Source organism: Equus caballus, chromosome 19, assembly GCF_041296265.1.
Source record: "Equus caballus isolate H_3958 breed thoroughbred chromosome 19, TB-T2T, whole genome shotgun sequence".
Lineage (NCBI taxonomy): Eukaryota > Metazoa > Chordata > Mammalia > Perissodactyla > Equidae > Equus > Equus caballus.
In genome coordinates, this window is record NC_091702.1 from 22,143,475 (window position 1) to 22,169,811 (window position 26,337).

The following is a 26,337-nucleotide window of genomic DNA, read 5'->3' on the forward strand; positions in this document are numbered from 1 at the left end:
CCAGCCCCACTAATATTTTTAATATTAGTCAAATATGGATACCTTAATTTAGCTTCTATCCCATGAACTCAGAAAGATACACATGCTCTTTGGCTAGAAAAGACATAGAAGAAATTCGCCCACTCTTTCTACTCCTATCCCAGCAGAGAAGCTGTTGTAGGCCAACATCAAATTTAACTTTCTAATATTTTCCAGGACGATCAGTAATATTAATGATATGATAATAATAGAAATAGGAACTGAAAGTTTACTATGTGTCAGTGTATTTTCCCATTTTACAGATAGTAAACTGAGGCTAAAGAGTTTATGTAACTTGCCCAAGATCGCACAGCTAGTGAGTAGTAGGGCCGGATTCAGAAGCCACATTCTCTTAATCAGGCCAGATTTATCCCAGACCTCCTCCTCCTCCACCTTGCAGCCTCTCTTCCTCTGCTGACCATTAAGATGTATGGCTCCTGCCTCTAGGAGGATTATAACAGGGTCACTGGGGGAAGAACACAAGTGATTTCTGATTCCGAATTCCTATGGCTGACATTGGGTCACTCCTTTGTGGGTTGAAGAGCCTCCCTCTGGAAAGAGATATTTCCCCCTGCAAACTCTTATACAGGCTTTATGATTCAAATCAGTATTATTTTAGGGTCAAGTGAATTTGTGTAATGCTAGCCAATTTTTTTTTCCAGTTTGATCCTATCAACACCAGCCAGTAAAGCCGGAAGACAAGAATTTGGCATTCTCAATGCCTTTTGTGGTCAATCTTATCCTCTTCAACTTCTACATAAGTCTGCAAAGGAAATCCTGTACATTCATTCTTAGAAACAGAGTTGATTTTACAAGGAGGCTCGCCGAGAGTTGAGACAGGCAGATGAAAATTACCTCCCCCACTATATTGCCAGGGCATCTAGAAGTTTAATATTTGAGATTTTGCTCTTGTGGTGAGCATCCCAACTTCCTAGAGCTCTTTGTTAAAAGGATCACATGCCTAGGAGAAGCAGACATTGAAATGCTGGGAGCCATAACCCTTTAGCACGGATGGTTAATCAGTTGCCTGCTGTCATCTTAGGTATCACACCCATCAAATCTGGGCTTAGAGTAGGATAGGGGCGGGAAGAAGAAAATGAAAAAATACATGCAGAACTTGGTAAGCCAGCCCCATGAAGACCCAACAGTGAGGCCACCTAAAATGCCTGGGGAGAGAGAAATTTAACTGAAAACATAGCAAAGTTCTCCAACTTCAAAACTGCCTTTGCTCACCTTGCTCAGAATCAGTGTCTTGGTATGCAATTTCAAAGCCAAGTACAGGACCCAACACAACTACAGCATATCTCTCAAAGTAGACCAATGATATCAGAATCACCCAGGATTCTTGTTAAACCAGACTTCTGGATCCAGTTTAAGACCATTCCTGCTATGTCAGAAACTCTGGGGTGGGAGGCAAGGAATGTGCATTTTTAACACATGGACTCAAGAGATGCTGCTGAAAATTCTCTTCCTAGCACAAGATTTTCTTAGTGTCCCTTCTGGACAGAATCTCAGTTTTCCCATCTGCATAAAATACAGCACTGGCTTGGGCGAGTGTTCTAGACAAATTTAATAAGCAGGATGGCTTTAGTGAGCGTTTTTGGATGACTTGACACCACTTAATGGTGACTAAGGATGAGTGGCTGACATAATGGGATATGATGTTTTGCCTTTATAAAACACCACTGCCCCCAGCCCACGAGGAATACATGAGGCCTGAGTAAACCACTGTCACTGTGTAGAAAATCTCCGCTATATTAGAGACAATCTCCAGCAGTGAGATAAATGTATTATTTATCAAAATTCTAGAAAACACACAACTTTCTTAGAAGGAAAGTTGGATCATTTGTTGGGATACAGAATTCTACACAGTGATTCTCCATTTGATTAACTTCCACATGGTTATGTTGTTAGATTCCCTATGTGCTGAAGGAGACGAGGAATATTTTAAGAATTTTATTTAAAACTATAGTAAATATTGTAAAATATGCTGCTGATTCACACTTCTTTCACATATAAACAAAACACCAAAAATGCTTTTAAACGCTTCACTTTTAAGTGTCTGCCTAAAAATTAAAATTCTCTTAGGTAAATATAGTACATAGCAGGAAACTCAAGAACTATGAAAATTTGGAAAAAGAAAAAAGTGACAGTTTGAAGAAAGATCCTACAGAAATTGTAGTTGTATAAGAAAATCGATTTTTTTCAGATTCATATGTAACAGTCAACATTTTGATGGAAAATACTCACTTTTAAGAGTTTTCTCTGTAAGCTCAAAAATGTGTTTTCAGAAACGAATCAAGCATTCCCTTGGGAATCACCACATTCATTATTTCTTTCCTCCCTGTGCCTTTTCGTCTTAGTAGAGTTGAAAGCATTTTGTGTCCCAGTCAGCTTGAGCCACTAGAACAAGATACCATAGACTGGATCGCTTAACCACCACACAGTTCTCTCTCCCGGTTCTGGAGGCTGGACGTCCGACATCAAGGTGCCAGCATGGTTGATTTTTGGTGAGCCCTCCTTTCCTGGCTGTGCATGGCCTTTCCTTTCTCACTATGTACTCAAACGCCTGCTCCCAGAGAGAGGGGGATCTCTCTCTCCTCTTCTCATAAGGGCACTAATCCCATCATGGGGGCCCTACCCTCACGGCCTCATGTAAACTTAAACTCCCAAATGATTCACCTCCAAATACCATCGCAGTGGGATTAGGGCTTCAATATATGGATTTGGGGCGGGGCGGGGGGTACACAAACACTTGATAACATCTTGTCTAAGGTCACACAGTGATGCTGTATGAGCCTGCAGTCAATTGTACCCAACCAAAACCACAGCGAGAAATGTTTGAAAAAGGCACAAAATGTTCAATGATTTTGATAAACACTCACAAATGCATCATATATGAGTGCTACCGATTGAATGTTTGTGTCCCCTCAAATTCGTTTTGAAGACCTTAGCCCCCACTGTGATAGTATTAAGAAGTGGGGCCTCTGGGAAGTAATCAGGTTTAGATGTGGTCAGAAAGGTAGAGCCCCCAGGATGAGATTAGTGCCCTTATAAGAAGATGAAGAGACTGGAGCTCTCTCTCTCTCCACCATGTGAGGATATAGCAAGAAGGTGGCCATCTACAAGCTAGGAAGAGAGCTCGCGCCAGACACTGAATCTGCCAGCACCTTGATCTTGGACTCCCAGCCTCCAGAACTATGAGAAATAAATACTTGTTGTTTAAGCCATCCTGTCTAGGGTAGTCTGTTATAGCAGCCCAAGCTGACTAAGGTAGTGAGCCCTTCCAAATTTCAAGGGCCTCATGGGAAGGGGTGGAACTAAGAAAGGAATAAGCCCCTTGCTCGTGTGGCTCCATGCAACTCACTGAAGTGACCTTGTCAGCTTAGGACTCAGTGCAGGGGGCAAACGAGCGCAACACAGAATTAAGTCAAGAAACTAAAATGCAAAACAACCATAGCTGGAATTGTCTACATTCTTGGTCCAGTAAGTAATAAAGTGATGGGAAAGGAAAGAATTGGGACGCCAGACGTGCTGCAGCTGTCCCCTGCAGCTACTCTGCTCCTCCTCCATAGAATGGAATGGCTCCATTTGTTTTCCTTTCATTATTCATTGTTATGTTTGGGGTTTTTTTTAATGAAAGGGGGAAAGAAAATATTTTCCCCCTTTTCATGTGATACAGTGGTTTTGTTTTTTTTTCAGTGAATCGAGAACTATTTGCTTCCCATAAAAGATGCAGGTGAACCTTTCAAATGAAGTTCAAAAACACATGGGGACAGAATATTCATCAGTGGGGGACCCTCTTCCTCCAAATGGAGGACAAATTGGCAGCAACATACTGGCTGCAAATGTTCCCCGCTGCCTCATTAGCAATATAAGTGTGGTCTCCCCCAACTTTTTTTTTTGCTTGAGGAAGATTCGCCCTGAGCTAATATTTGTGCCAATCTGCCTCAATTTTGTATGGGGGTTGCCAACACCGTATGGCTGAGGATTGGCGTAGGTCCATGCCCAGGATTTGAACCCAGGCTGCCAAAGCGGAGTGCGCAGAACTTAACCACGACACTATGGGGCTGGTCTTAATATAAGTGTGTTTTGAAACAAATTTATCTGTGACTCTCATCCTAAAGGTTTGAGGCCTCACGTTAGGCTATAGTAAGATTTTTCTGGTACTTCGGGGAGCTAAATCCCCTTGGGCTGAACTCAGTTAGGACTCAAGCAGAACCACGCAACTGTAAGAATCCACAGTATTTCTTCCTCACAGATTTCATTATGTGGTCTCCTCAAATTGATCAGTGAAAAATCAGAATCTAGAAACATAATCACAATTCAGGGCATTACCATGCCTGTTATCTCATTATTTTTCTGGAAAAATACTATCAGTCCATTAAGCTGGATAATAGAAGAATTATTGTGGGTGCTATTTATTGGGCAGCTCCTATTGATCAGGAGCTTTTCCCTCCTTATTCCTCACGACGCTTCGAATCTCGTTATTTCCATTTCATAGATAAGGAAGTTGGGATGGCCACGTGGAATCAGGATCCACTCCCAGGTCTCCCGGGATTTGGCACCCAGGCACCTTGCCACCGGGCCACACCTCCTTGAGGGTGTATGTCCAGTCCTACGTCCTCCCAGCGACCTTGCATAGTCATGCTTTTCGTGCACAATCTTTCTTATGTTTCTCACAGACAAAAAGTAACTCATATGTTAGAAATGGAAGATATTTTTTCCGGGATATTTCCATTTCATTTAATCAATGAGACCACGCCAAAGGTGATGGGCAACTTCCTAAAAGAAGAGGTGGGACTTAAGTGTCTATTGCAATGCATTAAAATCAACTTGATATTTTGTCAGAGAGGGGGCAATAGGTGGGGAGGGGTTAGTTACTTGAGAACTGCTTTTTATCAACTTTTGCTTTGTAAATTATTGTCAACATATTTTCCTTTTGACATGCAGTCAATTTAGTCTTTTAATATGAAAAATCCTAGTAAATTTTTTTCTTTGCTCCTTCCTCTTTTTTTCTTTTTTCTTTTTTTTTAAGATTGACACCTGAGCTAGCATCTGTTGCCAATCTTTTCTTCTTCCTCCCCCTCCCCCTCCTCCTCCTCCTCCTCCTCCTTTTTCTTCTTCTTCTCCCCAAAGCCCCCCCGGTGCGTAGCTGTACATTCTAGTTGTAAGTGCCTCTGGTTGTGCTATGTGGGACGCCACCTCAGCATGGCCTGATGAGTGGTGCCATGTCCACACCCAGGATCTGAACTGGCAAAACCCTGGGCCGCCGAAGTGGAGCACACGAGCTGAACCACTTGGCCACGGGGCCAGCCCCCCGCTCCTTCCTCCTAATCCAAAATGTTACTATTATAAATATATTTTAAAACAAATTTTAAACATTATATTTAAAACAAAGACATTTTTGTTTTATAAAAGGGCAGAAATTTGAATAGAAATCAGAAGACTCCATTCTCTATAATCACATAAGTTCAGTTTTCTTTGTTGAAAATGACTATTTCAGAATGATTATAATGGTGTTAACATGTGAGTACAAAACCTCTTAGGAAAGTAACAATGTTGGTTGTTTACTTTAAATTTTATTAATGTAAGAAGAGAATACTTGATGGCTATTATTGGATGCCTGAGTTCACTTCCCTTAGGAAAGAAGGGAGAGAAACAGAGGATGTAATTAGGGTGGAACACAATGAGGGTTGGAGAGGGTGGAAGGACACAATGACACTTCCCTCCCAGGCCAGCCCTAAGAGCCAGCAGGGACTGTGGACAAGGCAGCAGTTCAACCCTGCACACATCAGTAGTTGTGCACTTGAGTTTCCTCATCTCTAAGACCACAGGGCTTGGCCAGCCAGCCTCCAAAGACCTTTCCAGAGCTTTGTCAGTCTGTGATTTTGAAACAGAACTTGATTCCATTTGAGAAGATTAACAATCAGAAACGAGGAATGTCAGCAGCAATGGCTGGCTCTTTACCTGTCCTACACCACACAGATGTGTTGCTGGGGTACACCACACAGCCTTACCACTCTAGCTCAAGAAATAACATATGCCAGCAATAGTACTCACACATGACAGTAGGAAAGTTGTCACAGATTCACAAATTATATTTACCACTTTAGAAAAACGCCTATCTTTGTTCAATATTCAATCTGTCATATCAAACCCACCAGAATTATCTTGCTGGCCGTCTTAAAAAACTTACCATTATATTATTGAATAAATAAAGAACTTATAACTAGTTTATTTGCAAAAAGATTATTTTAAAATGTTTTTCTTCTCTTACATCATATAATTAACCTAGTGTCATGGATGAAAAGGAATGCTGCTAGTTAAGGCAATAGAATTACGAGGTGCTGAATGGTAAGTAGTACCTATTTGATAAGAGGAGTATCTTCTGTTCACTCCTATATGGCTTTTCTCTTGTCACGTGTCAAGGAGTAGGAACCAAAGCCCTAAGTACAATAGTCCTTATTTATACTTGCTCCTCAACATTCATTGAGTGTACATTATGTGCCAGCTTCATGCTAAAGGCTAAAGGGTAGCGACAGAATGATGAGCAAGACACATTCTGGTCCTCTGTTGACTTATAGGGACTGAGGGGAAATGAGACTGGCACCAGGAGGACCAAGAGCCCAGAGGAGGAAAACAAGATCTGAATTAGGGTGATAGTGAGCAGGGAGAAGAGGTGAAACGTTTGAAAGATATTTAGGAGGTAGAATCAACAGGACTTTAGTAACAGTTAGTATGTGGAACAAGAGAGGAGCCTGGAAGATGCAAAGGGATTTCTTGACCATGAGAAACAAGACACAGTGACTGGATTTAATGTGTGAGTCCAGTTCTTGTCACTTAGGGTAAATATTCAGTTTCAAATCTCATCGTTAATAAAAAGCCATTGTAAGAACATAATAGAAGAAATCAGATGACTTCTGCCTGAGATTCTGACCAATGGGGTACTGAAACTTGCCACTGGACACTCCATGGCTTAAGCTGGTCATTTATTAAATATAAATGATGTCTTCTTTTGAGTTCATAATAAACTCAAGTGCTGAAGGCCATGGGCTATAAAACAGTTTTAATCTAGACTATGTTTATTTAACAACTTGTCTCTTCTTTTCTTCTACTGAATCTCCCATGGCACAGATTGCCCATGAAGGACCTGTAAATAGCCAAGCCAAATGGATTGTTTTCAATCCACATCTTCCTTGACCTCTCTACAGCCTTTGAAACTTTTGACCACTTTCTCCATGAAATCCTCTCCCCTCTGACTTCCATGCACCAGTCACTTTGGTTCTCTTCCTTTCCATGGCTTCTCCCCCTCAGTCTCCTCTGAAGGCTCCTTTGCTCTGCTCAACCCTTAAAGACTGGTGACCTCAGTTACCACTTTGGGGCTGATGCCTCTCACCTCCATATCTGTAGCCCAGTCCTCTCTCCTTCCCTAATGAGCTCTACATCTATTCTTCTGGATGTCCCTCAGACACATCAAACTCAAGACGGTCATCATGAAGCTGGTCATCTCCTTGTCCTCAACACCTGCTCTTCTTCCTGTATCTTCAGCTCATTTGCCAGCACTCACGACACTCAGGACAAACTTGAGACTTGGAGTCATCCTTGACTCCTTACACCTGAGTTGATCACTATATCCTGACAATGCTACCTCTTAAATATTTCTCCACTGTGTCCCCTTTCTCTGTGCCAACTGTGATGATCCTGGTTCAGCCCCTCCATTTTCTCTTACTCAGACTCCTTTGCTCCCAGCCTTGTCTTTCTTAAGAAATGTCCTCCAAGCAAGCTCTAGAATGAGCTCTTTAATATTCAAATCTGCTCTTATTTCTCTCCTGCTTTAAATTCTTCTGCGGCTCCCCTTCACACTAAGGGTACAGCCAAGCTCCTCTGCATGGCACCCATGTGTATTCAGCTCCTCCCCAAGAATGTGTGAGTTCCTCCAGAACAGGGACTATCTGAGGTGAGCAGGAGAGGTGGGACTGGGAGTTTGGGAGTTAGAAGAGCAGCAGAGTAGCTGCTGAGGATGTTATTTTTAGTCTTCCTAGCCATAGCTAAAATCTTACCTAAACCCTACAGCAGGAGTATTTCAAGTTTAAAAACAATTCACATGTTGTAGGGGAATTTACTATGGTCATGGAATCCAAGAAGAATCTCCAGGAAGGAATACAGAGAGAAAGTAAATTTGAATTTCCATACCAACGAGCAGTGGTTTATTGAAGAATTGTTTTCAGCATTATTTTTGACATATGGAGAACCAGATGTGCCCAGGTACTTTTGAAGTGAGACAGTTTGAGGTGTAATTGTTTCCTTTATCACCTACCATTTGAGCAGCCTTGAGTAAATCAATATTGAGCCTCTCTGAGCCCAAGGTTCCTCCTTTACAAAATGGAGATAACGCCTACCTCACATGTTGCAAAATGAAGTGACATAATTACTATTAAGAGCCTTCAACTGGGCACGGCCCTTGACAGGTGCTCATGAAAAGTTGCTACTTTCCCCTCACTTCTAATCGAATTTAAATTCTTGACTCTTCATCAAAGATTTCAGAAAGTGCCCTTTAACTTTCTGTTAATTTTTGAAAAGCCCCCAAGCAAAACCAGACAAAACAAACAGCAAACGACCAAAAGAAAGATTCAACAGAGAGATTTCCCACTTCCTTAGCCAGCCCCTGCCCACAAAAGTAATGGTTCTTCCTGACTGTTTTATGCTTATTCCAGATATTTTATTATACATATATTTCTTTTTTATATCTCTCTGCCATCCCCCTCCACCAGTATCACCAATTTTGTTCTTTCTGGTGATTCCTCTTAAATCCTGAAGTGGGAGCATGATTCTGCTACTTGAGTCATCCTTCACTGGGTTCCTGGGACATAAAAAAGGCAAAATTAAATGTCAGAAGTGACACTCTATTTTCTTTGATAAATTGTAGAAATAAACACTACTTTATTTTTTTTTTCTTCCTAGGGTCAAAAGAATGGACGATAAGTTTGAAGCAATGTTCCTCTTAAATTGTTTATATTTGTGGCCATTATTTTGAAACATTTGCAAAAAAATTTTGATCTTTAAACTTTTTCCCTTGGTGTTCTTATAAAATAAAAATTGAAATGATCATACATTTTGGCCTGTTTTGATTGTTAACTTTGTGTTTTCTGATTTATATGTTATGATGTAAAAACTGGAAGTATGTCACTGTAGTTATAGAATTTTAAAATCTGAAATATAAATTGGCAGTGAGTGACTGTTTTGTTTAAATTCCTCTTGTTCCCTGTGCAGTGTTTCATTAAGCTCTAATTTCATATTACCCCAATTAAGGACATGTTTTCTCAGCCTTTCTTCATTGCCATTACCAAAGTGACTCAATCTTCAAGGCATAATTAAAACGTTGAATTCTGACCACAGTGAGAAGGGTCTCCTGCAGGGAGAGTGTGGCCCTCCCTCCTGGCCTCTCTGAAGCTTGCCTTTGGCACTCATGACAAACAGTTGAATAGTTAGAAAGACTTTAGGCTAACTTTTCATCAAATGTCCCAAGATCTATACGCCCCTGACAGCTCAACGATTCCCAGACCCTCTAAGAGAATTCAATGATAGTATACATGTAAAGCTCATAGCAGAAAGTCTAACATACCTTGAGCACTCAAAAAGAATGCCTCGTGTTATTGATTCATTCAACACGTTTATTAGACGCTTTTGACTATAAGTCTACATAAAGTCCATCCTTTTGAGAAAGGAGAAGTACAGAATAAAAATTTTGGACATACCACTTTAGACGTAGCAGTGTTAAATACCTTAATTTTACAAACATATGATATTCAGAGAGGCTAAATGACATGTTCAAGGACACACAGCACAATGGTTGGTGTCTGGAAGTCCTGTAGGTGCCTCTCAATCCTCAGCTCCTCAATCAACACATGTTTATGTGTCACTTAATGCAGCAATAAGATGTCTATTCCTGGACCTGACGATTACATGAGCAGGGACTTTAAATTTATCAGTATACTGTCTGAATTAATTTTAATATTATTTGAGCATGCCCACCCAGGATTAGGCACTCTGGCCATTTATTTACTTACTTACATTTGCTTTCTTCTTTATATCCCACTCTGTTCTGAAAGGATTTAAGGTGGCTGTTGGGCATTCTTTCAAGAGTTGAGTTCCGGTCGCTGTGGCACCAGATGCAGGACCAGTGAGGTCCAGCACAGTGTTGCTCCCCGGAACTTAAGCAAGAGGCTCTCGGCAAAACATGCACAATTCTGAGGATCCCAAACGAATGTGTTACATGAAGAGTGCAATGCCAAGTGCTTCAGGTTAACTGGAATCCCACGTATAATGCGTTAAAAAGTATGCTTAGATAGCAAGAAACATGTGGGTTATTTCTTGCCCTCGCGCTCACAAAGAAACGAGCAGACATTTTGCTATGCCCTTGCCTGGGAGGACTAAATGGTTAAGGTTCTCCATCATGAGTCAAAAAATTCTGCTTTACAGACCGGAAGGAATAAGCCACCTTTGCTTTAAACAGGCGGTTTCCAGTTTTGTGTGGCTGCTGATATTACTGGACTAGTGACAGAGGCCAAGGCAGGAAAATAGGCTGCGTTACTAATAACTCTTTGAATGTGGACACATCAGCTTGTGGGAAGGAAACTATTTAAAATGGGGCTTAGGGAAAGGGAAAAAAAATCCCCTTTCCCCATATGAGATTCTTCCACGGTGCTGTCATGCAATCTTGAAAACCTCCATAGAACAGTAGATCACTCTCATTGGATATATGCAAATTATCTGAGACTCAGTGGTTTCCTGCCAGGGAAAAACTTATAATAACAGAGCAAGAATGCAATCCGAGCCGTTGCTCTCTGAAACCCCTGAAAGAACAGAGTCGTTCTTGACAGGGCAATTTCAGCCCTTGACATTCCAGGAAATAGCTTAATAATGTCATTTAGGCTGGGGTTGTAACCAATCCTGAGACATGGAGACACAGATGCAGTATGTAAGTCTTAAAATATCAGTTCAGGGGCCATTCTTCATTTTCACACAGAGTTTAACAACAAAAACCACCAGCACAACAAAAACCAAGCAAGGCATCCTAATTAAATTTAACATTATCCCCACTAATTAAACCCAATAGAGGAAAAGGAAGGGCTCTGCCAAGAAATTACAGACGTATCCTGAAGACCATTTCCTTCCCCTTTAGTTTCCTTGGTACTGGGTCCATGCCACATCCAGGATGTGACACCCAAACAAAACTGTGTTTTGATCATTAATATACATGCAGCAGTTAACCCCATCCCCGAGCCTCAAAGGCCTTTGTGTGACACACTGGCCTTTACATTTCAATGTGTTTCATTTTCTCTGGGTGCAGTACAGCTGAAAAAGGTTATAGGACTCAGGTTAAAAGTCAGGAAATGGATCAGAGCCCCACACTATGACATCATTTTCTTGCAATGCAATGAAGCAATGACATTTCCTGCAGGAAAAATGATTAGAGCTGACAGGCAGCCCCAGTCAGCTGCAGTGTTTGCAGTGGAAGGTGTCAGGCCTGCCGCCCTCCGTCTCCTGCCTCCCTCCCTTCTCTTCCTTGGCTGGGGATTCTCAGAGGTCAGAGAGAGAGAGAGCCAGGTCACTTCCATCTTGTGACAGTCCTAACATATTTAAAATCAAGGTGTGCTAGAACTTAGTGGAATGTTTTTAATTGGTAAAGCAGTTAACACTTTAAGACCAGAAAATGTAATTTTGCATTTACAAATAGTTTGCAGATTTATTTTTAAAGTGACATGTAGGCAGAGCCACCAGGGATGATTATGCAGGTTGGCCAAAGAGAAGAGCAGGGATTAAAATGTGGCTCACCCTCTGACTGCCAATCCATGCTTGCTGACGCAGGGCTGTACCTGCCTTATTTGGATTTACGCAGAAGTCTTACGACCAGTGATGGGTGCTCTTGTAATGGGACGTAGGTTTAAGTTGAATGATGAACCAGTCTTCTGCTTTCAATCCTGGGTGTCCCTGTAACTGTGTAGCCTGTTTTGGGGGTACCTCCAAAAGCGTAAATTTGAAGACCTGCCTGATTGTGAGTTTGGGGCCAAATGAGGCTCCTGGCATGGTCACCCCAGGACATAGGGAGCCTGTTTAGGATTTACAAAGAGGTGCTGCCAATGAGCCAACACAGGCTGTGTGAGGTTCATGGCTTGGTGAGTAGGAGCTCTGGGCTAAGGTTCAGCCTGCCCAGGTGCTTTGGGATGCAAATTATTTAACTATAGTGGCAGTATTAGACCTTCATATGGTGAATCCTGATCTGGACGCCGCTGCAGGCGGATCTGGCTCAGCCCTTAAGACCAATTTAGAGACCTGAATCAAGGCAAGATGAGTTTAAGGGCTCAGGCCAAAACACTGGGACTCCACATCAAACCACCCTTGCTTCTCCATCTGTGGCTTTGTGACTGGGTTCTTGCCTCATACCTGGGTACTGGTGGCTAGGTGCCTGGTGACGGCTGCCTGGGACTAAGTGTCTGTTCCCTTGCGTTACCATTACCATGCCCCATCTGGAGACCTCAGGTCTGCCCCATAAACCACAGAGTGAGGAGTCCAGGGTTAGAACTTTCCGTCATTTTTCTTCTACTTGTCTTCCTGCTTTGATCCTCCTAGGAGTGAGCAGAATCCACAGTCTGGAATCTGCAATGACTGCAGATATGACGGAAGAAAGCGGCTTCCTGATGCTTCTTTTGTCCATTTCAAAACAAAATTCATACTAGGTCACTTTTCCATCAGTGGAGGAGAGTGAGCAGGAGTGAGATGTTTCTACTACAAAAAAGTCAAACCATTATGACTTCAGATATGTGAAATCCTAGTGTCCATGATGGATTTATACACAGAAGCAATGTTTCTAGATAGTGTGCTCGGTTCGCCAGACAGACTTAAGCTTTCTACGGCAGTTGAGTGGATAGGTGTGGCGGAAGCTCCCGGGCACAGTTTAGCCAGCATTCACAAATCAGGAGCGCTCCTGTCAATCATGGCACAGTAACTGGATGGGCCTTGCGGTGACAAATATGCTATCCCTGGAAAAATTAGCAAATATCTGAAGGGCTTTATCCATTTCTCCAGGATGAGTCAAAACACAAGCAGAGTTGTCACACCTCTCCTTCATGGTCCTGTGGGTGGGTGTTGTCTCAAATGTGTGGGTCTTCATGAGTGAGTCACTGTTTCCCAGGTCTGTCAAAAGTTTCAGTGGTTACAGGTCTAGGAAGCATAACAAGCCCAGAAAGAAGTATAGAACTTTAAATTATGGGCAAGAATGTAAAATGTCTGAAATTTTATTTCGGGGTTTCATTACTCTGCCAATTTTGCATTCTTATACTATCTAATCACTCCCTTTTAAGGACTGAAAAGGAATTTATTTTACATTTGGTATATTTGTATAGTCACAAGTTCCGGAGCCTGTATTTTTCACCATTTGAGTAAACTTTCCTCTTGCCCATACATGTTGAAAGTGTCATTTCACTTAAATACACAGATCAGACTTGTTTAAGACTCTACCCTTTCACCTCGCTCTAGGCGAGGAGAAAGATCAAAGCTGCCTGTATTTTTAGGGATGACCCCTTCTTTGTTCCGAACACTTCTCACATCTCCTGTTTGTAGAAGCTTCTGCAAAGACTGAATTGTTTTTCTATTCTGTAAATCTACTTCTCATAAACAAGGCCCTCATGGCCCATTTGGCTGGGAAGAGGGAGTTTACCCATGTGGATAGATTCTTTACTTTATGATGCTTTTTTAAAATCATGATATTAAAACATATTTTTAGTAGAAAGAATTGTCAGAATTAGATTTTTTAAAACGACGTTTGTAATTATATGATATAAGACTGATATGCAACAACTAAAAAACTCATCAGTTACCAATTCTGCCATGAAATAACCAAATGACTGAAAGTTTTTATGTATTTTCTTTTTACTTTAAAGTGACCCTAATTCATTTATTAACTCATTAATTCTTTTTGGATGAAGTAGAATATAAAATAAATGATGATATTATTTCACTTAATTTATTTATTATTGATTAAGAATATGCAGAGTGCTCGCCAGGGGACAAGATGCAATGAACTGGGAAATGAAATCTCCTATCCACAAAACAGAGATGACACAGAAATAAACACCACGAGGAAGTCTGAACGGGTTCAATACCTACCAGCCTGAGGACTGAAAAGCAAGTCATTTCACCTTTTTGGGTGTTAATTTTCTCATCTATAAAATGAAGGAGGCAAAATGAGTTGTAAGGTCCATTTAGCTCTAAAATTCTGGGACTAAAAGAAATACATGCCAGCGTTAAAAGCAAATGTAAAGTGCACAAACCCTCACATGCTTTGTTTGGCAAATATCCCGGGGAAAATAAGCTCAAATTTGAATTATGACCACAGATAGAGAGATGGCCACTATTACAGATACAGCAAACAACAGGAGGAAAAATCTGGAGTTTGGCCGTAAATTGGAGAAAATATCTAAGTGGAATGGACAGACTTGGCGGGAGGGAGTCAGAGCAGAGAGCTGTAAAGCAGGATTGGGCTGAGTGCACTGCAAGGCTCAGATCAATCAATCAACACGGATTTTATTCTACTCAGGTTACTTTAAGGATTCTTAAAGGGACGCCTGAGATAACACGGCCAAGGATTATAAGCCATGCTAAGTATAGTAGACTGCAAAAATATCCTAGCATCCAGCTCTATAAGACTCGTGGAGGAAGGGCGTCTGTAAGCAGAGAGGGCTTAGAAAATATTTTAAGAATGCTCTGAGGTTCAGCTTCAAAGAGTGGGTCCTGGCTGAGGATTGTGAAGAAACAGCAGCTATAGACAGCCAGAGGATGATAACCCAAATAGAGTTATTCTCTTTAAGCAGAGAATTGGACAACGACCACTTGGGAGGGGTGGTTACCAAACTGTTGCAAAGAATCACTTGGGCTGTAAACCAAGAAAGAATCTTCACGTGTCTTCAAGACACAAATGACATTTTGGTGTAGTAGAAAGATTTCCCACGCGACTTCTTTCTCAGAGACAGAAAAGTACATGAGACCCTGGAAGGCTATGTTTTCTTCCACAACAAGAACTGGGTGAAGCCCACGCATTGCCCTTTTTGCCTTGCTTGCAAGGAAGCTGAAAATAGAATTTAGATTCAATTTCAGGACTTACATTTAAATATCTAACCCTCTTTTTTTAAATGTTTAACTTCTCATTTGATCTTTTGCTCTTCATAATTTTGCTGTATTACTATCCTTCATTCATTCATTCATTCATTTCACATATTCTTTATTAAGCATTTACTATGTGCCAGGCAGGCCCATCCAGTCTTTTGGAGGGCAGGTAGAATGTGGCTCTGGCCTGGCAGACGCGAGACTCTGTCTCTGGCTTTGCTGTGTTTAGGTCTAAGGCTTGATGTTTATATTTGGGATACAGTTCAAGCATTTTCCAGATGAACAAGGGTTCTGGGGCATATAGCTGGTTTTCCTAATAACTCATCGCAACCTCATCTCGTTTAAGAGTGGATTATTCCCCTGGGGGTCTTTGATCCTACAGCTGCAGACATTCTGGCACCAGGGAGACTTAGAAGTCAAGGCTCCAGGATGCAGAGAGGTCAGTGAAATCAGGGGACATCTCAGCAACTGCCGAGAACCCATGGGGGTGAGCACTATGGCTTCCAGGATGGATGGATGATGTCACTTGTGGTATAAATAAGTGTGTGCTTGCTAAGCTCTGACTGGGATCCAACAGGTGTGTTTCAGAACGGTGCCGTTCGGAAGAGACTCTCTGAGGAAAGACAGTCAATAAGCTTTGTGCTTCCTTTAATTGATGAAGCCTCCTTTTTTATGTCGGGCTCTCAAAAACTGAGCATCGTGGGGTGCGAAGGCAAGAGTATAAACTTGAACCTCAGTTCCCTCATCTATAGAATAAATGAACTGGACTCACTAGTCTTCTAGCCCCTTCTAGCTCTAATCATCTGTCATTTTATGACTATCAATTCTGCTCCCAGCCTTTTGGCTCCACCTCTCCGCACAGATTGTCATCATTAGCATCCTCTGCAAAAATATCAAAAAACAACATGCAAATAGGTACATTGGGAACCCCTGAATAATGGCAACACTGAAGGACAAGAGTGAGACGTACTTAAGGATTGCTGAGTTGTAGCAAAGACTTGCTAAATGTGGTTACTTTTCAGGATAGATCATTGTCTTCATGATATATCTAAATCCATGGCAAACTGTATTCACACAGAGTTTTAATATGTATGTATATATATGCACCCATATTCACATATTGCTTAGCACAGTGATGTGTATATAATAAATGTGAAAACAATCTGGACAATTTTTGAACTTAGAAAGTAGTTTATAAGCATTTTTACTTCATATCAGTTATTTATATATAAAGCAAATATCTGAGAGTATAAAAGACACAAATACAGGACAGACACAATTCCTGCCCCAAAGAATTATAATTTAGTGAAAGTGCTTCAAAATGTAACCGGGGGTTGGCCCCGTGACCAAGTGGTTAAGTTTGCGTGCTCCACTTGGCGGCCCAGGGTTTCACCGGTTCGAATCCTAGGCATGGACATGGCACCACTGATCGGGCCATGCTGTGGCGGCATCCCACATGCCACAACAAGAAGGACCCACAACTAAAACACACAACTATGTACCGGGGGGCTTTGGGGAGAAATAAAGAAAAATAAAATCTTTAAACTGAAAAAAAAAATACATAACCAGCATTGTGTGCAAAACATTTTTATAGGTTCAGTGATGTTTAAAATACGTGCATAGGAAAGCTACAAGGTTATTTACAGTGAAATATCAGTATTGGGTACTACCCACTGTGCTAAATGCTGAGTGTACGGAAAAGGTAGCAAAGGTCCCTGCACTTTATAGCCCTATATTCTGATCCAAATGATACATATTCATTCATTCATTCATTCATTCATTCTGCAAACAACTATTGAATGCTTACTATGGGAAAGCACTGTCTGTGATAGGCACTCTTGGCAGCAGAAGCATGATTTCTTAATGGTCCTGTCTTCAAGGATCTTAAAATTTAGTGGGAGTGAGGAAACAGCTAACAAAGCAGAATGGAAAAGAAGTATTAGTAAACTGCCCCAGAGAGCACTGCAAGGCAAGAGTAATTATGCCCAGGGATTGTGAAAGGCTTCATCATAGAAGTGGCCCCTCAGCAAGTCTTGGGAAGATGAAAAGATTTTAATGGTGGAAACCAAGAGGAAAGTCATCACAGAAAGAGAGGTCAGTGAGAACAGCAGCACAGAGGCATGCCTGCTCTCGGAATAGCAAGTAGACTGGTGTGGCTGGAGCATGGAATCCAAAAGGGGCAGGGGGCAATGAGGCCAGGAAGTTAGCGTGGAGCCAGCACATGGAGGGCCTCCAATACTGTATTAAACCTACTTACTCTATTCAGCGAGCAGTAGAGAGCGAGTAGAAGTTGTAAGGACAAGAACAAATAGGAGGCTGGGTACGTATTCAATATCGAACATGTAACTTCTCAAATGAATGACTGTTAAGGAGCAATCAAGTCGAGTAGAAAGAGAGTCTTCTAAATTAGGAGACTTAGGAGCGACAGGGCAACAAGAGAAAGTCTTGTGTGGGATGTATTGCCACCCTTCACCCAGCCGACTCTAACACATTCTTTAGATCTCAAAGTGAACATTCCTTCCTCACGGGAGCCTCTCTGCACCTTGACTGAATGAGGTCTCTTTGCTGCGGAACTGAGGAGATCCTTGTCCCTTTCTTCAAAGCACTGAGCGGAGTTTGTAATTATCTACCTACCTGCATTTGATCACTGTGTGTGTCCTTCATTGGACTCTAAGCGCCACACGGCCAGGGATCATGTTCCTGTTTTGCCCTTCAGTTTTACTATAGGCTACCCAATATGTCTGACCCAGAGTAGGGACTAAAATACTTGATGAAAGAAAGGAAAAAAGACGGAAGGACAGAAGGCAGGAAAGAAAGAGAGAAAGAGAGAGAGAGAGAGGAAGGGAGGAAGTGAGGAATGGACGAAGGGAGAAAGGAAGAAAGGAAAGGAGGGAGGGAGGAAGGAAGGAAGAAAGGAAAGAAGGAAAAAAGGAAGGGAGGAAGGAAGAAAGAAAGGAAGGAAGGAGGAAAGAAAGGAAGAAAAGAAGAGAGAAGGGAAGATAGGAAGAGAGAAAGAAAGAAAGATGGAAATGGACACACAGGTGGAGAAAAATAATGAGAAATAATCTTTGGGACCTTATAAGTAGGTGTGGTGGTTTAAAAACGCGTCTACAAAATTCTTTGACATTGCTCTCATCAAAAGGTGGGATCTATATCATTTCCCTTGAATCTGGGCAGCCTTGTGATGAACAGCACCCAGCGAAGATGATGGTGTGTAACTTCCAAGGCTAGGTTGGAACCACTTCGTTCTCCTGGTACGCTGGCTCTGGGAGCAGCCATCTCTCAGGCAAGAAGTTTGACCACCTTGAGACCACCATGCTGGAGAAGCCACCATCCTGGACAAGTCAGGTGCATGTGTCCCAGACAATGGACTGACCTCATCTCTTGCCAAGAAATGTGAGTGAAGTTGTCTTGAACCCTCCAGACCATCTCATCCACCAGCTGAGCACCTTTGAGAGACCTTAGTAATTACCCCAAGGAACAAAAGAATTGTCCAGCTGAGCCCTGCCCGAATATCTAACCCACAGAATCCATTTACACCCTAAAATGGTGGTTGTTTTATCTTGGTAAATTTGGGATAATTTGTTACATAGCAATAGTAACTGGGACATCAACCAAAGTCTCAATAGAATCCAGCCCAATAACCCCCATAAAGGCTGAGGAAGCTGAGATCCAGAGAGATCAGCTACTTTAGCCATGGTTATAAATTGGTAGCAGTAAAGCAAGGCCCAGGAAGCAGTCTTCTGACACCCAGGCCATTGCCTTTTTCTTTCTAACATATGATAATGCATTAAGAACATTTCTGTATAATTATATGCAGGGTCCAAAGAACAACTCTTTGACATGCCACGATTTTATCCCCATTGATGCTTTATTCCCAGTGATAATTAAATGGATTAGTCAAACTCCTTGACACATAAACAAAAAGTGAACGGTGGCCTTACATGTGTGGAGCTTACAAATGCTGTAGATAATTTGGACATTTGAATGAACTACCTCCCAATTAGAGGAAGAAGCATGCTCAAGTGTACAAAACACAATAACATTTCTCCTTAAGTTTGTGGCTTTCAAATTCTTAGCTGACTAGGTTTGCAAGGCTGTCAGTTCCAAATTTGCTGAAAGATCTTTTCTGCTAAAAGAAAAATGCGGCCTCTATTAATATCAACCTATTCCTCCTCGGAACACTTGCTCACTGGTGATTTATTATGGACAAGCTGCTTCCTGCTTCTTTTGAAAGTTAGATTTTTTTTTTTTAATTCTGCAAATGGAGGAGGAATGCCTCATCTCTTGTCCCCAGGGCAATTTAATTAAGGCTAACCTTCAGGAGAGAGTTTGGGTATTTACAACTCACCAATTGATGCTGCCCAATACCACACAAAAGAGAGAAGGGTCTTGCTGCTGTGTCTGATGTCAGTTGGGAAATAATCCAAAAACAAATAAGGAAGAGCAGCTCAGGCAGCAAGTGGGGCAAAAGATTCCTTTAGATTTTGGAACTTTGCAATTATATCATACAGAGGGAAAATTTTTCCCTTAAAAAGATCAAAGATATTAATTATCCTTTTGTTAGTGGCAATGTCATTATTTTTTTAAAAGACTCCATCTGAGGAAAACAGCAACTAAATAATCTGATGCATGTGCTCTCCATAACTCTATCGCAAAGAAAATTATGTACGCTGATGACTCAAAAGTTGATGTTTATCTTATTACATTTTTTCTGTTCCTACAGTGAAACCCAACAAAAATCTAAGGAAAGACAAAAGTTGCAGGCAATTCTATTCAGAATTTCTCATTATCACAGCTTCACAGATTTTTGCAAATATAAATTTCATGAGAACCCCACTCCTGATGTAGAAGGCACCTGTGGAGAGTGTCTGTAGGTGACGTTATATATTAGGACTCTCTCAGTTTCAAATGGCAGAACACCCAAGTCAAACCAGTTTTAACAAAAAGTAGGATTGATTGGCTTACAGAATAGGAAAGTACAGACTTAGAACTTGCTGCAGTCACTGCTAGAAGAGGTGGCACTTTGGGGCTGAGCTTCTTCCTCCAGACTGTCTCTCTGTCTCTTCGCTCTCTTTGCCTCAGGGTTGGCACATTTCTCAGGCAGCCTAAACCCACGTAACGGAAAAGATGGCCACTGGCAGCTCTCAGCTTACATTGGGCCAGCTTCCAAGCCCAGCAGAAGAATTCTGATCGCTCCCGACACAGTCCTGGGGCTGATTCTGTCTAGTCCCTCTGAAGTCACATGCCTACCCCTGTGGAATTCGCCTTGGTCACATCTATAAGGTACTGAGAAAGTATTCTAGAAATTACTGAGAGTTGTAGTTATATTTTAACGTGATTTATTTTTAACTAAAACCTTTGCCCTAAAGAAAGTGTATAATGTGGCATGCCAAATTATACAGCTAAGCTTTCCAGAAACTCTGCCTTTCTCTTAAGCTATTTTCCCATACATACCTCACCTTCTTTTCAATCCCAAACTTCCCAAAAGCATAATCTACATTTGCTTATTTCCTTTTCTTTCCAGAATCCTGCAGTCTAATCCCACTTCTTTACTGAAGTGGCTTTCCCAAACATCTCTCATCACCTCTCAACAGCCAAATCCAGTGGTGTCAGGGGTTTTTTTGTTTTGGCTTTTTTTTTTTTTTTTTTGTGCTGAGGAAGATTAGCCCAAAGCTAACATCTGTGCCCATCTTCCTCCACTTTGTGTGTGGGTTGCTGCCACATGGCTGACAAGTGGTGTAGGTTGGCACCTGGGATCCCAACCCACAAACCCTGAAGCAGAGGGCATCCAATGGCATCTTTTTGAGCTTCCTCCTGCTTGTCCTCCTGGCAGCATCGGACACTCTGAACTGTTCTCCTTTTTCTGAGATCTCTCTATTCCTGCAGCTTGTGTTCCTTCTTTGTCTCTGATAGATTTTTCTTGGTTTCTTTACTGACTTCTGTTGTGTTCATCATGCTCTCTAAATGTAGATGCCCTCCAAACTTCAGTCTTCAGTCTTCTTTTCTTCTAACTTTGTAGTCTTTCATCAGGAAACCTTATCCAGTTCCATGGCCTTAACTGTCTCATCTGATGTTGACTTTAGGATCTATGTCTAGTATTCTCTCTGTTCTTAGGTGCTAGACAATAATTTTTGAGTATTCCTCTACACTTGGATGTCTGTCTTAGTCCATGTGGGCCACCATAATAGAATACCATACATTTGGTGGCTTATAGACAACAGTTCTGGAGGCTGAGATGTCCAAGATCAAGGCACCAGCAGATTCGGTGTCTAGTGAAGACCTGCTTCCTGATTCATAGACAGCTGTCTTCTCACTGTGTCCACACATGGCAGAAAGCATGAAGGAGCTCTCTGGGGTCTCTTTTATAAAGGCACTAATCCCATTCAGGAGGGCTCCAGTATCATGACCTAATTACCTCCCAAAGGCCCCACCTCCTAATCCCATCACTTTGGGCATTAGAATTTCAACATATGAATTTGGGGGAGGACACAAACATTCAGTCTATAGCAATGTTCTTTTATCATCTTAAATTCGGCATTTTCAGAAAAAAATTTATTAATTTGCCCCATGTTGTCCTCTGTGCCCTATGAAATAGCACCACATTCTTCCAGTCATTCCAAGAAAGTGGGATAATTTCCACCATTCACTCTCACTTCGTATCCAATTGGACCTCCAAAGACATCAGTCTCCACTTTTCTATCCCCACTGCCACTGTCTAGAGCAGACTTTCATCCGCTCTTCCCTGACTATGACAATAACTTTTTGACTTCTTATTTATTTTATCTAAACCATTTGACTGAAAATACATGTTCAATACTTTCAAAATTGTTTATTCTATCCCAAGCTGTAAGTCCAAAATACTTAATTTTCAAGGCTTTCTTTTACTAAACTCAATCCTTCTTGTTAACCTCATTTCCCACATGTTCATTTTAGACATTCTCCGGTTGAGCTCACCCACCCTTCCACATCTCTGCTCATGTTCCTTCAGTCTCAACAGTGTTCTTTCTTCACCTATGGAGATGCTACTCATCCTTTAAGATCCGCCTGTGGTAGACAACGGCATGTTCATCAAATATTTCTAGTTCTCCTCCTGCTAAACACATGGTGGATTGCACTCTTCCCACCCCTTTGCATCTAGCAGAGTCACGTGGCTTGCTTCGGCCAATGAAATAAGTGGCATATGTCACTTCTGGGCAGAAGCTTTACAGCTTTTGGCTGTTTTTCTTTTCTTCTCTTTTCTTTTTGTCCACTAAAGTGGTTAGCAGTGTTCCGGATAGTGGTTACTCTTACAGTTTAGAGTAAACATGTCAGAGACGAGAGCTCCAACTCAAGCAATGATGGACAAGTAGCATGAGCAAGAAATAAATCTAGGTTGTCTTCATGTAATAAAAGGTCTGACTCCATTTTTTGAGGTTGGACTGCTAACATCTTGAAGGCCTCACCCTTCCCTCTTCCCTTACGTCCCACATGTGCACAGGCTGATAAAAACCTTGGGTGCTCCTTTCTTTGATGCTGGTGGGAGGTTCAAACCATGCAAACCCCTTCTCTCGTGAAGGAACATACTCTGGCTCACTCTCTACCTGCCATAAAATTCTCAGGCTAGTCTCTCTTCTTGCTCTCTCAAGCCGAGTTTAGATCAGCTTGGAAGGCCGTGCGGACTCTCCCCAGAAAGCTTCACTATGTAACGAACCTTCTCATATCACCTTGGGATTTGGGTGACATTGTTAGTCTTAACATCTGAACCAAATTGGGGGTGAGGGGGTCCATTCTACTTCTGAGAGATAGCCATAATAGTTTGTGATTTGGGGGTTTGGTTACCTTTGGAGAGATAATAAGTGGGGTGCTAAAAAAGTGCTATGTCGGGGCTGGCCCCGTGGCCGAGTGGTTAAGTTCGCGCGCTCCGCTGCAGGCGGCCCAGTGTTTCATTAGTTCGAATCCTGGGCGCGGACATGGCACTGCTCATCAGACCACGCTGATGCAGCGTCCCACATGCCACAACTAGAAGAACCCACAACGAAGAATACACAACTATGTACCGGGGGGCTTTGGGGAGAAAAAGGAAAAAATAAAATCTTAAAAAAAAAAAAAAAAAAAAAAGTGCTATGTCTCTATCTGGGTGTTCATTACATGGGGTTTTCACTTTGCAAAAATGAATTGATCTCTACACTTATGATTTATACACTTTTTTACATGTATGTTATGCTTCAGTAAAAAGAGTATTGTTAAAAATTTATTGGGTGTATCCTTAAATAATCCCAACCTTCTCTTCTTTATCACCATCTGAGTATATTTATTGAAACAAGGTAGCATGCAAGTATGCATGTTGATGATGAGATGGGATTTAGTGATAAAAGAAGAAAACAGACATTTAAAAGAAAGCTAATTATTAAGCAAGACAAAATGATATAAATTCTAAATAGAAACACAAGCAATATTCCCTTATAATTGTAGAGGAGAATATCAGGCAAAGCTTCAGAAAGAAAGTGGCATTTTTAGAAGTCAGGGTAGGTGAGGTTATGCTGCATAACCACTATCTCGATTTATGTTACCATTAGCATCAGTAAGTCTTGCCTGTCTTTGAATTTCATATAAATAAAATCTTATGGTATGATTCTTTTGTGTCTAGCTTCTCTCACTCAGCATTTATGAGATTCTCCAACTTACATTTACAAGATTCATCCATTTTGCTGTACACATTGTAATACATTCCTTTTTATTGCTCCAGAGTATGCCAGAATGGATATACCCACAGTTCATTTCTCCATTTTCCTGTTGATGGTCAATGGGTTATTCTTAGTTTTTGTTTATTATAAATAATGCTGCTATGAACATGTCTTTTGTAAACATATGAGTGCATTTCTACTATGTATATACTTGGGAGTGAAATCATTTGGCATAGGATGCCAAACTGTTGTCTGGAGTGACTGTACCAACTTACATTTCTACCAGCAGTGTGTTACTCTACATCTTTGTCAGCTTGTGGTATTGTCAGAACTCTTCATTTTAGCCTTCTAGTCAGGGTATAGTGGAATCACATTTGTATTTCCCTGGTGGCCAGTAATATTTATTGGCCATTTGAGTAACTTCCTTGTGACATCTTTGCTCTAGCCTTTTGCACATTTTTCTGCGGGATTGTCTGTTTCATTTCTATTGATTTATAGAAGTTCTTTAAATATTCTGGCTATGAGTCATTTCTGAGTTCTACGCATTGCAAATATGTTCTTCTATTTTGTGACTTGCCTTTTTTTTTTATCTTAATGGTGCCTTTTGATGACAGAAGCTCTTAATTTTACTAAAGTCCAATATGACAATCTTTTCCTTTATTGTTAGTATTTTTTGAGCCCTGTTTAGGAAATAGTTTTCTACTCCAAAGTCACAAATATATTTTCTTGTGCTATTTTCTAGAAGCATTATTGTTTTTCCTTTCACATTTAGTATTATAATCCATCTGGTATTGAGTTTTTAGTAGAGCGTGAGGTAGGGGGTCAAGATTCATTTTTCACACATATATATCCGTATATGTATGTACATTGAGTGCCAGTGTAATCTGATCCATTAAGTACACTAATTTCACAAATCTCAACTTCCAATAACCCATAACTTGGTTATTGTTTTATTCTTGAGGTTCCTAAACCACTGATTGTGAGGTGGCAGCCTCTGTTGAAAACTTCTCATGGTTTCCTGAAATCATTTTATTGGTGGAGGGTGAGGAGAGCCCATTATCCCTCCTATCACTAGTCCTAGAGATTGGCAGGCTGGCACTTCCTCCCTAACCAGCAATTTCCAGGCTTTGAGGAAATAATAATTTCTGTCCACCAAAATAAAGAATCTCTGTCCTCTCTCGATCCTTTCAGCCCACCAGCATACGTATATTCTTTACCATAAATTAAGTTTATTCTTAATTACCCAAATTAAGTTTCATTTTCTTCCACAGTATTTTGTGGACATATTCTCTTTTCTTGAGTTTATGAGTTCCGGGACTCTGCAAAGAGCGAGTGCTCAGGAGCTAGTGGACCACAGCCTATCAGAAAGAGCAGCTGGATGCAGCTCGTGGAAAGGCCAAGGACCTACCTCTGGATAAAACTGTGCAGGCTCTGGTTCCAGTTCTATTTCCCATGAGTGGTGTGACCACACACAATACCCTTCACTGTCCTAAGCTCAGTCTCATTCATCTGTCAGGATGACAATACCCTAGTATTACCATGGGCTTTGTATTAGTATTATCATAGGGTTGTTATGTAGAGTATTACATGCAAAGTGGTTGTCTCATTGCCTCTCATATAAATCACATCTCATAAATGTCACCTGTTATTATCTTCTGCTATTAACGCAGAAGCCCCACTGACTAATCCTTATCCTAGAGGCCTTCCATAAAAGAACGTTGAAACTGATACAAGGAGGTGAAAATGCTGGTTTTTGTTAGTGTTCACATAGTCAAATGCCACACCATAAGTCCTCAGGCTTCTTCCTCACAGTCCAAAGACATGCTTTGAAAAAAGGAGAAACATCTCCTATGTCAACCTTTTTCCAGAGATAGGCAGAGCGAGACAAATAGGTCATAAACATGCCAGCTGTGAAATGAAGAAGAAATGTGTTCTATAGTTACATTCTCCTTGTATTATCATAGTGACATTGCTTTGGGGTGTCACTTCCAAAATGACTTTTTCCTCTGACTCTAAACCTCCTGGGGCACTAAAGTCCTCTCTAATTGAATAGCCCTCTCTAATTGAATGTAGGGGAAACAAGGCATAATTATAGGCATAAAAAATAAGTCAATATTGAGATTGTAAAGTCGGTCAGACTTTGATGTAGTAACAGGGTTTGGAGGCCGTATTTCTAAAGACTTGGTTTTGTGCAGACATAAGGTGAATGCAGCTATCAGAGGGCTAAAGACAACTGCTTTTACTTTTTTTTTCCACATAAATTCTAAGAATTACTGACAGCTTATTTAACTAAGGAAGTCAAAAAGTCTCTTCTCAGAGAATGAAGCAGATTGGCTACTTTGAATAAGAGCACTTCTCTCTTCTCTAGAAGTAACTTTTAGATGACCTTGTGGTTTGCTTGATTTGATCGTTTTTCCTCGAAATATATCAGGGTTCCCAACACCTACTTGGTGAGTAGTTTCAAAGATAAGGCCAAGAATATCTGAGC

At 41.2% G+C, this 26,337-nt stretch overlaps 1 long non-coding RNA gene across 1 annotated transcript; it reads left to right on the forward strand.

The window, feature by feature from the left end:
• Positions 1-8,134: 8,134 nt before the first annotated feature.
• Positions 8,135-9,133, forward strand: LOC111769017 (uncharacterized). Its single transcript, XR_002801715.2, has 2 exons — positions 8,135-8,286; positions 8,983-9,133. It is a non-coding gene; the product is annotated as an uncharacterized lncRNA (long non-coding RNA).
• The last annotated feature ends 17,204 nt before the right edge of the window (positions 9,134-26,337 follow it).